The following is a 12,434-nucleotide window of genomic DNA, read 5'->3' as shown; positions in this document are numbered from 1 at the left end:
AATTATTTAGGGGAAAAAAAAAAGAAAAAAAAAGACTTTTCTGCTGGATTACCTAGAAGTTTTAGTCAAAAATACCTAAATAGCCATTTTTCTCTCCAGGCTGTTTCTTTAATAGGAAGTATCATCCCGGTAAGATGCTTGCTTGTCACTTCATTAGTGATGTCTGAAATGCATCCTACCATCCCTCTTCCCCATAATGAAAATGGTTTCTCCCGTTAACTAAGGAGTGGCATGTGCAGACATGTTTTTTGATTAGTTGTGTTTATGCTGAGAAGTAAGAAAGATGGATTTTAAAGAGCAGTGTGCAAACTTGAACTTTTGATGAAGTTTTGGGGAAAAAAATATCTTTTTACTGTTTCACAATGCTATCGGCCAGTCTAGCTCGAGCAGTCGAGGAGAGAGGTTGCGTAGCGAAGTGCGTGCTGTAAACATGGTTGGCATTGAACAGTACCGGGCCGCTATTGGGAAATGGCAGGCAAGGCAGAAGAAGGAGGTCAGGAATGGATTGGTGACGGACGGATTGAAAATGAGTGAAGCGGTGCTGGTGGTGACAGTGATAGCAGTGTTACTGGTTATTGGGGGGGTGGAAGTAAACCCAGGCCCAAATACCAGTGGAAAATATAGCACAGAGGATTTGGCCGCACTCAGGGTGGTTGTAAGTGAAGTGATGCAGGAAAAGTGTCAATGGGATAAGGTGCAGGAAATAAAGGACATGATGGAGGAGCAGAGAAGGGAGATAGGGAACATGAAGAAATGGCTTGAAACGAAGACAGAGGAATCGAGCAGGAGAGTGGTCAATAACGAGAAAGAAATTGAGTTATTGAGAGGGGAAGTGAAGCATCTGAAAGACGAGGTGATGAAGATGAAGAAAGAAGCGGAGGGGTACAGGCAGGAGAGATTGAAAAAAGCCATATTTTTATATGGAATTGAGGAAGGGGCGAGAGAGAGCAAGATTGAGCTGATATTTAAGGTGGTGGAAGCTATACGGGATGTTATGAAGGTAAACTTTAGTGAGGTAGACATTGATGATGTAGAGAGAGTTGGTAGAATCAAAGGTCGGAGGCCAATTAGGGTTACATTGTTCTCAACCCTAATGGCAGATTCTGTGTTAAGAAATAGCAAGAATTTACAAGGGCGGAAGATAGGGGTGAAAGGAGACATGGGAAGAGAAGGAAGTGAAAACGCGAAGATCTTGAATAGGCACCTTTGGAGAGCGAGGAACCAGGGGCTAAAGGCCCGAATAAGAGGTCTGAGGTTGGAGGTGACGAACGGGCGATGGGTCAGAGTTCATTCAGTTTCTAAGCTAAAGGAAATGGACGAAAACGAGAGGGCTGAGAGTGGTGAGAGGTCAAGACAAGATGGGAAGAAGAAAGAAGAAAAGAAGAGGAGGAGGGACGTGGCAGGAGAGCAGGGCATCTCGGAAGAGAATGGGCAGTGCAGCCGGGAGACAGAAGACCAAGATAGTGAAGTGGACGGTGAGAGTGGACCGCAAGAAACTGGGAGAGGAGAGTGTAGTGGTGCAGTGAGTAAGAAAGGACAAAGGGAGATGGATTCAGAAGTCCAAAATAGTGAGGGGGAGAGTGGGGGTGAGCAGCAAGAAGAGGTGAGTGCAGGGTGCAGTGGTGTAGCGAAAAAGAAAGGTCAAGAGGAGACAGATAGACAAGAAGGTAAAAAACTTATGAGTAAAGTCAGGAGTAAGAGCTTAAAAGACATATGGGGAAAAGTACGTAAAGGGATGGAGGATACAGAGGGAGAGAGGTCGATAAATACTAGAAGTAAGAATAGAGTGGGAGACCTAGAAGGGAGGGAGGGAAAGTTATAACAATTTTGGAAGATAGGATGTGTGAATATTGAAGGAGTAAGGAGCAAATTAGGAAACAAGAAAGTTAGGGAAGTAATTGAAAGTTTCGATGTTGTGGCACTCTTAGAGACGTGGTTGGAAACAGGGAGGGAGATTGCATGGAAGGGGTTTGAGATAAAATATAAATATAGAAGAAAAGAGAGGAATAAGGGACGAGCACCAGGAGGGATGATAGTTCTAATTAGGGAAGAAATTAGTGAAAGAGTAGAGGATATAGAGACCGATATGATGGAAACCATATGGCTGAGATTGAATTTGGGAGAGAGAGAGGGACGGAGGAAGAAAATAAATCTAGCTTTTGTTTACTGCCATCCTAGTAATTCAGAATATGCAAATAAATATTTTTTTGAAGAGTTATTGGTGGATATTGGTAGGATAAGGGGAATGTATCCAGGGGAGGAGGATATGTTGTTATTTGGGGATTGGAACGCGAGAATAGGAGAACAGAGCCCAATTTATAGTAAGGAGGATGGAATGTGTTTGTTAGAAAGCAGAAGGAGTGAGGACAAAATTACAAATAGTTATGGAGAGAAGCTCCTAGAGATGTGTGCTGTGGGAAACTTGTATATTCTGAATGGGTGGATAGAGGGTGACAGGACGGGGAAATTGACATATGTTACGGAGAAAGGGGGTAGTGTGATAGATATGGTTCTGAGCTCGGAAGGGATGATTGGGGAAGTTGTAAGTATGGAAATAGGAGATTGGATTGAGTCACACCATTTCCCGGTGAGGGTTATGCTGAAAAGAGAGGTAGAGAAGCGTACAATGAAGGAAAATGAGACAAAGGATAAACGAGGGAGGGGTTATAATAAGTACAAATGGACAGAGAAGGTGGGCCGGGATTGGAATAGGGTAGTAAAGGAGGAGTTACATCTTCTGAAATTTGGGTGGGAAGGGGCGTTAGAAGAGAATGATACTGATAAAGCCTTGGAATTGTTGCTACATCCAATAAAGATGATAGCGCAGAAGGTGAAAGCTAGAAAAGGAAATAAGAAAGAGGGAGAAGAATGGTTTAATAGGGAGTGTGAAGGATTGCGGAGGAGGGTGATGGACGCTTTAGGAGAATATAGAAGGAAAGGTGGAAGCCAAGAAAGGGAGTTTTTCTGTAGATTGAGGAAGGAGTATAAAAAGAAAATTTCTGAGACAAAAAAGACGTGGTTAGAGGAACAAATGGAAGCCATAAATAATGACTGCAAGACTAACAATTTTGAGAGAGTCTGGGATAAGATTAATAGAATTATTAAGGGTGGAAGGAATATGGAGAGAACGAGTATTGAGGAAGTGCAATGGGTCAGGCACTTCGAGGAATTACTAGGAAAAAAGGGGGGTGATAGATTGAGAGGTTCGGGAGAAGAAGTAATTTGGAGTAATAGGGGAGTGGCAATTTATGACTTGGATAAAGAAATCACAAGAGAGGAAATCCGGGGAGTGATAAGCAGAGCCAGAGCGAAGTCGGCCGGGGGGTGTAATGGTATAAATAATAAGTTTTGGAAGGAAATTAGTAAAAATGAGATAATGATAGAGGGCATGGTGAAACTATTCAATAGGATATTCGAGGGAGGAAATTACCCTAGGGAATGGGAAACAGGAATTATATGCCCTATATACAAGGGAAAGGGTAGTAGGAACGATGTGAACAGTTATAGGGGTATATCTCTGCTGGATTCTCTGAGTAAAATATATACTGGGGTGCTAGCGAACAGAATAAGTGGGTGGGCGGAAGAAAATGGAATTTTGACAGATTACCAAGGGGGATTTAGGAAAAAGAAAAGAACAGTGGATAATATAATGATAGTAAAGACTATTTTAGAAAAGTATAAGAATATGAATAGAAGTACGGTTTATGTAGCAGCAATAGATTTTGAGAAAGCTTTTGATAAGGTAAATAGAGAGGCCCTACGAGAGAAATTAGGTAGGCTAGGGATTTCGGAGAAGATGTTGAGGGCAGTGGAAGGAATATACAGGGATGTCAGGTTTTGTGTAAAATTGGGAGAAGGGAGAATGAGTGGACCATTGGAGTCCAAGGTGGGTTTAAAACAAGGTTGCAAGTTATCGCCCATACTGTTTATTTTATTTATAAACGATATTTTAGAGGGGTTTGGGGCAGGAAATTGGGCTGTACCGGTAATTAATGGTGTGGAAGTGCCAGGACTGATATTTGCGGATGATGTGTTATTGATGACGTTAACTTCAGGGGCGATGAATAGGGCCTTAGAGTCAGTGATGCTATTTGCGAGGAAATGGGGATTGAAAATTAATGGAAATAAGTCTAAAATATTGATAGTACAGGTGAACAAAAGAAGAAAGATTGAAGGGAATTGGGTAATACAGGGAGAAAGATTGGAACAGGTAAGGAAGCTGGAATATCTAGGAGTTATTTTTAATGATAAAGGAACTTGGAGTGACCAGATCAAAAGAATGAAATATAGAGGCTTGGCAGCCTTAGCCTCAGTCAGAAATTTGCTACTCAAGTTCCCGGGGATCAGTTACAAAACACTGAGACTCGTGTTCAGGTCGGTAATAGTGGGGAGGGTATTATACGGAGCAGAAGTTTGGGGGCTGGATGAAAAAAGAGAGGAACTAAGAAAGATTGTTAGTAGTTTTGCTAAGTTAGTGATGGGCTTACCGAGGTGTACAGCAAATGTAGGGGCGGAATTAATGTGTGGGGAGGATTTGGAATCAGAGGGTGTGAAAAGAATAGTTAGATATTGGATGAATTTAAAAAGACAGGAAGGTGGGAGAGTTTTACAGGCTGCATATGTACAGCAATTTAAGAGCATGTATAAGGGTGGATGGTTAGAAAAAATAAAAGGGTATTTAGAGAGGATAGGATTAGGGCACCTGTGGGGGGAGGTTTGGTCAAAGACAGAAGTGAGAGGGATGAAAATACTGGAAAGGAGAATTAGGGATATCCATAGGCAGAAATTATTGGGGGAAAGCAGACTAAGAAATTCGCTGAGTGTTTTGACGAAAATAGAGGAGATAGCAGGGTTGAATATTAGATACGTCGATAGGTCAAATAGATATGGGATGATGTGGTGGCTTTTAGGTCTGCCAAGGAATAAGGGCTGGTTACAGGGCAGGGATAAGACAAGGTGTGTACTTTGTGGAGATGTGAATGATGAGTTTCACTTGCTAAGAGACTGTGAGGGAACGAGGGGGTTAAGACATGGATTATTGAGTGCCGAGCATCGGGAAATACTGGGGAGAGGGGATGAGAACGCAATACTGAGATGGATTCTTAAACAATGGGAAAAAGGGGGTGAATTGAACAGGTATTTTTGTGCGACAAAAAAGGCCTGCGAGAGTAAAATGAAGGAGAGTGAGTTAGAGGGTGGGCAGGGGAATAGGGGGGTAGAATAGTTATGTCTATAAGGGAAGGAGAGAGTAGGTTAAAATTTTAATGGTTTAGTGTATATAGGGACTGAGTATTTAGTTAGGGGAGTTAGGTAAGAGGACAGGAGGGCATGGTCTGTTTGTTTTATGATATGTCAGTAATTGTTATTCATTGTAATTTTATTAGGTTATGATGGTAACTATTTGTGAAGGCTGAAATATGGTAAATAATTTGTGAAGGCTGAGACGTGGTAAGGGTGAAGTGATATATTTATTGTGATATTTGGAGTTGACGCTGATTGGTAAGTTTTATGATATGTCAGTAATTGTTATTCACTGTAAATTTATTAGGTTATGATGGTAATTATTTGTGAAGACTGAAATGTGGCAATGGTGAAGTGGTATATTTATTGTTGATGTATATAAGAGAGAGGATAGCATGATAGTGTGGTATGAGATTGAGAGGTGGTATATGAAGCGATGTGTTGGTATTGAAGGGAGCTGTATTAGCTTTTGGTTAGGTAGGAGGTTTATTTAATGCTAACTAAGTGAGTGTTAAGAGGGACAAGAGTTTTGGATGGTAGAGATTGGAATGTGGTGTTGGTGAAGAGATGGTATAGGAGTGTTTGGTATTTTAAGGTGAAGATGGCCTGGTATCTAGATACGATTAAGTTAAGATGTGTCATATTGCTGAAATGAGGTGTTGGAGAAGTGGTGGTATAAAATGGTCGCAGTTATTGAGGACTAGGGTTGAAATATGGTGAGAAGCGGTGTTAAGCGGTGTTATCTTTGTAAATCTGAGATGTTGTAAATTTAGATTTAGTGGTGTATTGTGGAAGGTATATGAGGTGGATCGGGAATGGAAATTGTGGGTAAGAGGTGGTATCTGAATCCGGGAGTTTGTATGTAGATGGTTTATTTATTGCTGAATTATTTTAGATTTATCGATTGAAACAAAATGTGGTGTGGGAGAAGTGTTGGTATAGGCGAAGATGGTTTGGTAATGAGATGGTTTAATTTATTGCTGAAACTTTTGGAGTTGGAGAGATGATTGTATTAAGTGCGGGTTGGTAAATGTAGTGTATGATGGATTGAAGGGCGAGTGCGGAATGTTGGTTGTTATGGTTTGGACAGAGAGTAAGTTAGAGGACAATGAAGATGACGTATGTGCTGAATCCGCAAGGACACGTAATGAGTGGTGGTTGCGATAGCAAATGTAATGCTGAGCATGGCTTGGGTTTTAAAATGAGATCAAGCATGGCTAAATAATGGGCAAGTTGCAACATGAGAGGTAGTAATGCATTGAAATAAGAGTGGTATTTAAGGTAAGTGTGGAGGGAAACCAGTGTTGAAATTTGATTGTAAGTTATTATGATTTTCTGCTGGGTTAGGATTGTGTTATTTATTGTTGTGAACGTGGAGGACTTTTGTTTGGGTTATGGCTGGTTAGAATGTAAGTGCTGACTGTCGATGTTTTGGTATTGATCGGGAGTATGTCAGGGAAAATGAATGTGACGAAAGTTGCTGTAGGCATAAGGACAAGTGATGAGTTTGCTGGATCCTCGAGCCGAGGACTGCTACAGAATTGTTATTATTTATTCCTATTATCTCTATTATCATTATTATATTATTATGTATTTAGTTATTATTATTATTATTATTATTATTATTATTATTATTATTATTATTATATTATTATCATTATTTTATTATTATTTTTATTATTATTATTTTTTATTATAATTATTAATATTGTGTCTTATTGCTTTGTGAACATGTAATGGGGCGGAAAGCCTGTTTGTTCATAAATAAATAAATAAAAAACAATGCTATCGGCAGTGTTTGTTGGCAAGTGTGTCTTTTTTAAGCATAGACATTTTAAATTGGACGAAGGGTCTGTTCAGAATAAGTGAAATAGATAGATGTGCATGGACATAATGAACGTAAAATTAGAGAATTGACACGTTTAGATCTTAGTATATTGAAAGAGAATGAGTAGAATGCAGAAGGTCCTTCAATTTATATATGACTGATTACATAATGCTACTGCCACTGGGTGAATGAGTGTTGAAATTATGGTTCTACTATTGTGAGTAGTGTTGTGACCTGTGTGCTATGTAATGGCACTGAAAATCAATTGTTAGAGGGAAGGGTATTTTATGGCTCTTTTCTGTGCTTGTTTTTCTTGCGCACACATAATTAAATGCGCCTGGTGGAGTGAAACTGGAAGACAGCTGTCACAATGGATGGAGTGTAAGGCCATCTAATTGGTGATGATCATATTCGGGTGATAATGTACTGTGACATCAATGCCAATAGGTGCAGCAGCTTTGTTAGACACTGCTAGGACAGTTTCCTTCATGGGTTTATGGTTGTCGGAGGATTAAATTATGCAGGTAAATTTATGATACTCAAGGTTGAAAAGAGATATGTGAAAGTGAATGCATGTTACTTCCTGAAATTACCAAGTGAGTTGGCAATGCTGTTTTGGTCATATAGCTGTGAGCTTGCATTCGGGAGATAGTGGGTTCGAGCCCCACTGTCAGCAGCATCGAAGATGGTTTTCCATGGAGCAAGTGGCTGTGCATATTCGTTCATGCACGTAGCTATCAGCTTGCATTCGAAAGATAGTGGGTTTGACCCCCACTGTCGGTAGCTCTGAAGATGGTTTGCCATTGTTTCCCCCTTTTCCTTCCCTATCCCATCATTGCCATAAGACCTATCCGTGTTGGTGTGATTTAAAGCAAATTGTAAGAAGAAAAAAATAAGAAAAGAAAGTTTTACGTGATTTCCCATTTTCACACCAAGTAAGTGTTGCTTCCTTTCCAGTTCTAGTCCTATCTCACCCCATTGTCACCTTAAGACATGTCTGAGTTTGTGCGACATAAAACAAATGGCAGACTTCCAGGAATCCATTATAACACCTGTGTATTGGACAGACATCGCATGATTGTATGGAGTACACTTAAACAAGGTGCAAACCCGTATGGAAAAGTCCTCAAGTCATACTGCCAAAATATTTCTGGGTTTTTGTCAGGAAATTGAACAGGAATTAGGAATTTGTGTAATTCAATTTCAAGACATTCTTGTAAAGAGCCCTCATGCCAATCCAAAGGATTTCTGCATATTTGGATTGTTGAATAGATGTTCCCAACTTAGCTGTTCTTGCACCCTAAATGGTGTATGGAAATCTTGCTGGGGGAATGGGATAGAATTTGCATGCCTGTGCTCCACTAGAATTTGCTCAATGGAAACTTCAATATCAAGTGATAGTCCACAATGCCAGGGATCCAATAGAGCACAACCATTTATGGTGGCTGCGACGAGGTATCTCGTGAAGTGAGTACCCTAAAAAAATTGGTTGGATATAAACCAAATGACCTGTAAAAGGATTCTTTTACTAGTAATGTTAAGTAGGAATAGCCCAATAGGGAAATAGGCTCTGGAAGGAAATCATGGGAGGATTCAACTGATAATCAGGAAAGGCTGTATTTAGAGGCAGGGAAATTTTTGTGTTGCATAATAAAGGACTATACTTGGGAACTGTCAGTGAAATCCTGTCTAATCATATCTGGAAATTTCTCTTGAGAGAATTTACTCCTTGTATAAAAAGCCATATGCGATACGTGAGACTTTCTACTGCTGGGTCAGAAATAAATGTTAAAATCCCCGGAAGAAACTGAGTTAGAAGCAACAATTGGACACTTTTTTTTTTTTTTTTTTGTCAGCCTGGTGCTATAAGTTGGGCAACTGAAGTGTTGGCAGAAGGCTGGCAGTTCCATCATTACAACTGCATTTTAGTGAAGGGTGAAAGTGAGACAAATGTTGCTTGTTGATCAAGTGGACAGTACAAATCCTTATGTGGGGTCACAGTAGAAAAACTTATAGGGTTTAAAAATATAAAATTGGGACAGCATATTCAGGATCTGCAGGTTTGAATGAAGTAATTACAAGCTCAGATTTCAACACATGCATCTTTCAAATTTATTCACCCCAGAAAAGGGAAAGGAGAAGTATAATAAATCAACACATGTTGCTACAAGGCAAGTTGAGTATAACGTTAGTATGGCTGTGAGATTCAAGTAAATACTGAAAATCCCATCAAAGGTACAAAAGAATAAAACCACCAGAAGGGCAAACAAAATATTATCAGAAAGACTTGTTGCTTGTTATTTAAAAGGGCCTAACATCTATGTCATCAGCCCTTATCAGAAAGAATTGAGAAGTGGTGGCAAAGGAACAGTGAAGATCTGTAAGCAAAATATTCAAGAATCTGGAAATCCAAATTTATAAACAAGAAAAGAATTGTAAAAATGTTAACCCCAAAGTTATCTTAATTTACCAACGAGAAATTAATTCAAAATTTATTTTAATCTCGCAGACACCTCCATGAGGAAAAGAGCCGTTTGGTATCTAATGGGGCTCCATCACATTTGTAAGTAAAGGCCACATGGTTGCTTAAAGAGAAAAGTTACAGAGAAGAGACAAGAATAAGCTGTGAAGTGGCTCATAATAATTCAAAATCAAGCCCACAAAAGAAAAATTTCCTCAAGATCACGTGAAGGGGAACGTAGCAGGAAGACAAGTTATATGGCTTAAGGTTAAATACATCAAAAGATTGGAGGTGGTCTACCTCTAAAGAAAGAAATATTATTACATTTACATCAGAATGAGTTTAACAAGAAACTACCAAAGTCTTCCAAGCCATGTGCTGTAAGTGATGCAGGAATTGAAGAGAAGGTCATAATATTGTCTTTTGAGAGTGTGAGGAAGATATTTATATACCATATTTCACTGCTTTCTTTCCAATTTCCCCTGATTTGATTGCAGTGATAACTGCATTGCCGACCTTTTATCTCTAAACTTGTGTACTGATATTTCCTCTACTGTTGCATTGCACAATGAATAAATTTGATTAGTGAATCACCTGCTATTTTTTGATATTATGATGTAGGAATGAATCAGTGCACTGTGAGTACGTCGGGAGAACTTGAATGAAGGTGAGCGGGGTGATAGCTGATTGATGTAGCTGGCTACTCACCAAGCTGGCCACATTTCATATCCTTGCCAAGCTATGTGGGGTTTATAAAAAAAGTAAGAGTTATGTCCCTGTGATTCAGTTTCCATGTATATGATTATAGTATCAACAGTTGCTTGATTTTGAATCAAGGTATAACAAAGTTGGTACAGTGAGTTCACAGTTGCAAACGGTCTGTTTTGTTAAGAGAAAATTTGTGGATGAAACTATCCCTACCTTACCCTTGTTTCCCATTTATTTGTTTTTTTCTTTTTCAAGTTGCTTTACATCGCACCGACACAGATAGGTCTTATGGCGATGATGGGATTGGAAAGGGCTGGGAGTGGGAAGGAAGTGGCAATGGCCATGGCCCCAGCATTTGTCTGATGTGAAAATGGGAAACCATGTTGGTTGTGTGACTAAGGTCGCATAGCTGTGAGCTTGCATTCAGGCGATGGCGGGTTCAAATTCCACTTTTGGCAGACCTGAAGGTGGTTTCCCATGGCTTCCCATTTTCACACCAGGCAAATGCTGGGGCTGTACCTTAATTAAGGCCACGGCCACTTTCTTCCCAAGCCTAGGCCTTTCCTATCCTTGCACTGCCAAAAACCTTCAGTGTTTTAGTGCAGCATTAAACCACTAGCAAAAAATATATACATACATAACACAAGTATGTAAGTTTTGTTTGAAGATGTATTGTGATTGGCATTATTTTATTAGGCGCTATCTTAAAAAAGTAAAGTACAAAACCTTAAAACTGCATTATACTTTGCCTCTTTCCTTGTACAATTTTAGTATGTTTTAAAGATAGTGGCTGATAAAATAATAGCCATTGTTACTATATATAGCTCGTGGGTTAGTTCAGAGCCCTGAGAAATGGCTGTGCAATCAAACTTCTTTTATTTACCAATTCCAATATTGGAACTTATTTTTTTCGGTTTGGGAAAATATAAATAAAAAATCAATGAAGCATTCTTATTTTTGAATTTTCTTGAAAACTACAGGGACGTTGTTTTATTTATGACAGGGATTGACACTCACCCAATCGCCAGCCCTGTGAGCTTGTTTCCCGCCAAGCACTTTGCTGTAATGTGCTTCTCGGTGCCACAAGTTCCCCTCCTTTGCAGTCGCTGAGAGCTTTATCAGCGTAAGGTTCAGCTTAGTCACTTGTTCAGTGTTTAGTGCTCATTGTGTTGTTCCAATGGTATTTTCATTTCGTGAGAGTGAGAGAGAGAGAGAGAGAGAGAGAGAGAGAATGTGTGTGTTTTTTTTCTTCATAAAGTAAAGGAAATCTTGTGCGAAAAAAATACAGAAAATTTTGTAAGAAATTTCCAAACAGACAATACAATAATCTAGTTGAAAATTCAAACAGACAGGTTCAGTAAATGATCATAAAAGATGTAGAAATAGACATGTTCTTACAGAAGAGAAATTATATAAGTTTGGGGAGAGGCGAGAGCACACCCCGCAAAAAAGTCTTAGGCGTTCGGCACAAGATACTGGAGTAAGTAAGAGTTCTGCTAATAAAGCTGTAAAATTACTTAAATTAAAGCCATGCAGGACTCAGATAGTACAAAAGTTAAGGGAATGTGACCCCAATTAGAGATTTGATTTTTTATAGTTTGGATTTTATAGAGAGCTAATTCGGAAATCGATCCAAAATTGATATTTTTTTGTTTACAGGTGAAGCATGGTTCCATCCGCATCAGAATAATAGGTGTTATAAAACCAAACCAAACCCCATAGCGCATCAGCCCCGAAGAACCATGGTGTTATAGACAGGAGAAACCAGATTTTGCACTCGAAATACCTTCGTATGGTGAAAAAATTGGGTGTCTGGTGTGCACTTAATGGACACGGAATTATCGGGCCTATTTTTTATGAGGGCACAATTAACAGTAAGCGTTACGTGAATGAGATTCTTTACCAATTTCCTGATGAACTGACTTATGGAGAGTGCTCGCCAGCTTATTTTCAACAAGATTCCGCCATTGCTGACACTGCCGAAGTATCCATGACAGAATTGCATTGAATTTTCTGTTTATGGATTATAAGTCAGAAGATGGTGCCCCCATAAAACCCAGACTTATCATCAGGCGACTTTTATGTATGGGGGACTCTTAAAAATTGGGTGTATGCAAAAACCCCTCATACTATAAATGAGCTCAAAGTCTATGTAAGAGCCGAAATGGAATCAGTCAGTGCTGAGAAACTTCTCAA

At 39.4% G+C, this 12,434-nt stretch overlaps 1 protein-coding gene across 4 annotated transcripts in view; it reads left to right on the top strand.

Annotated features, from left to right (window-relative positions):
* LOC136864415 (uncharacterized) overlaps positions 1-12,434 on the top strand; it is a 312,192-nt gene that overhangs the window by 125,408 nt on the left and 174,350 nt on the right. The gene's annotated exons all lie outside the window — the stretch shown is intronic.

Source organism: Anabrus simplex, chromosome 2 (genome assembly GCF_040414725.1).
Source record: "Anabrus simplex isolate iqAnaSimp1 chromosome 2, ASM4041472v1, whole genome shotgun sequence".
In the NCBI taxonomy this organism is placed as follows: Eukaryota; Metazoa; Arthropoda; class Insecta; order Orthoptera; family Tettigoniidae; genus Anabrus; species Anabrus simplex.
This window is presented reverse-complemented; position numbering and strand designations above follow the sequence as displayed.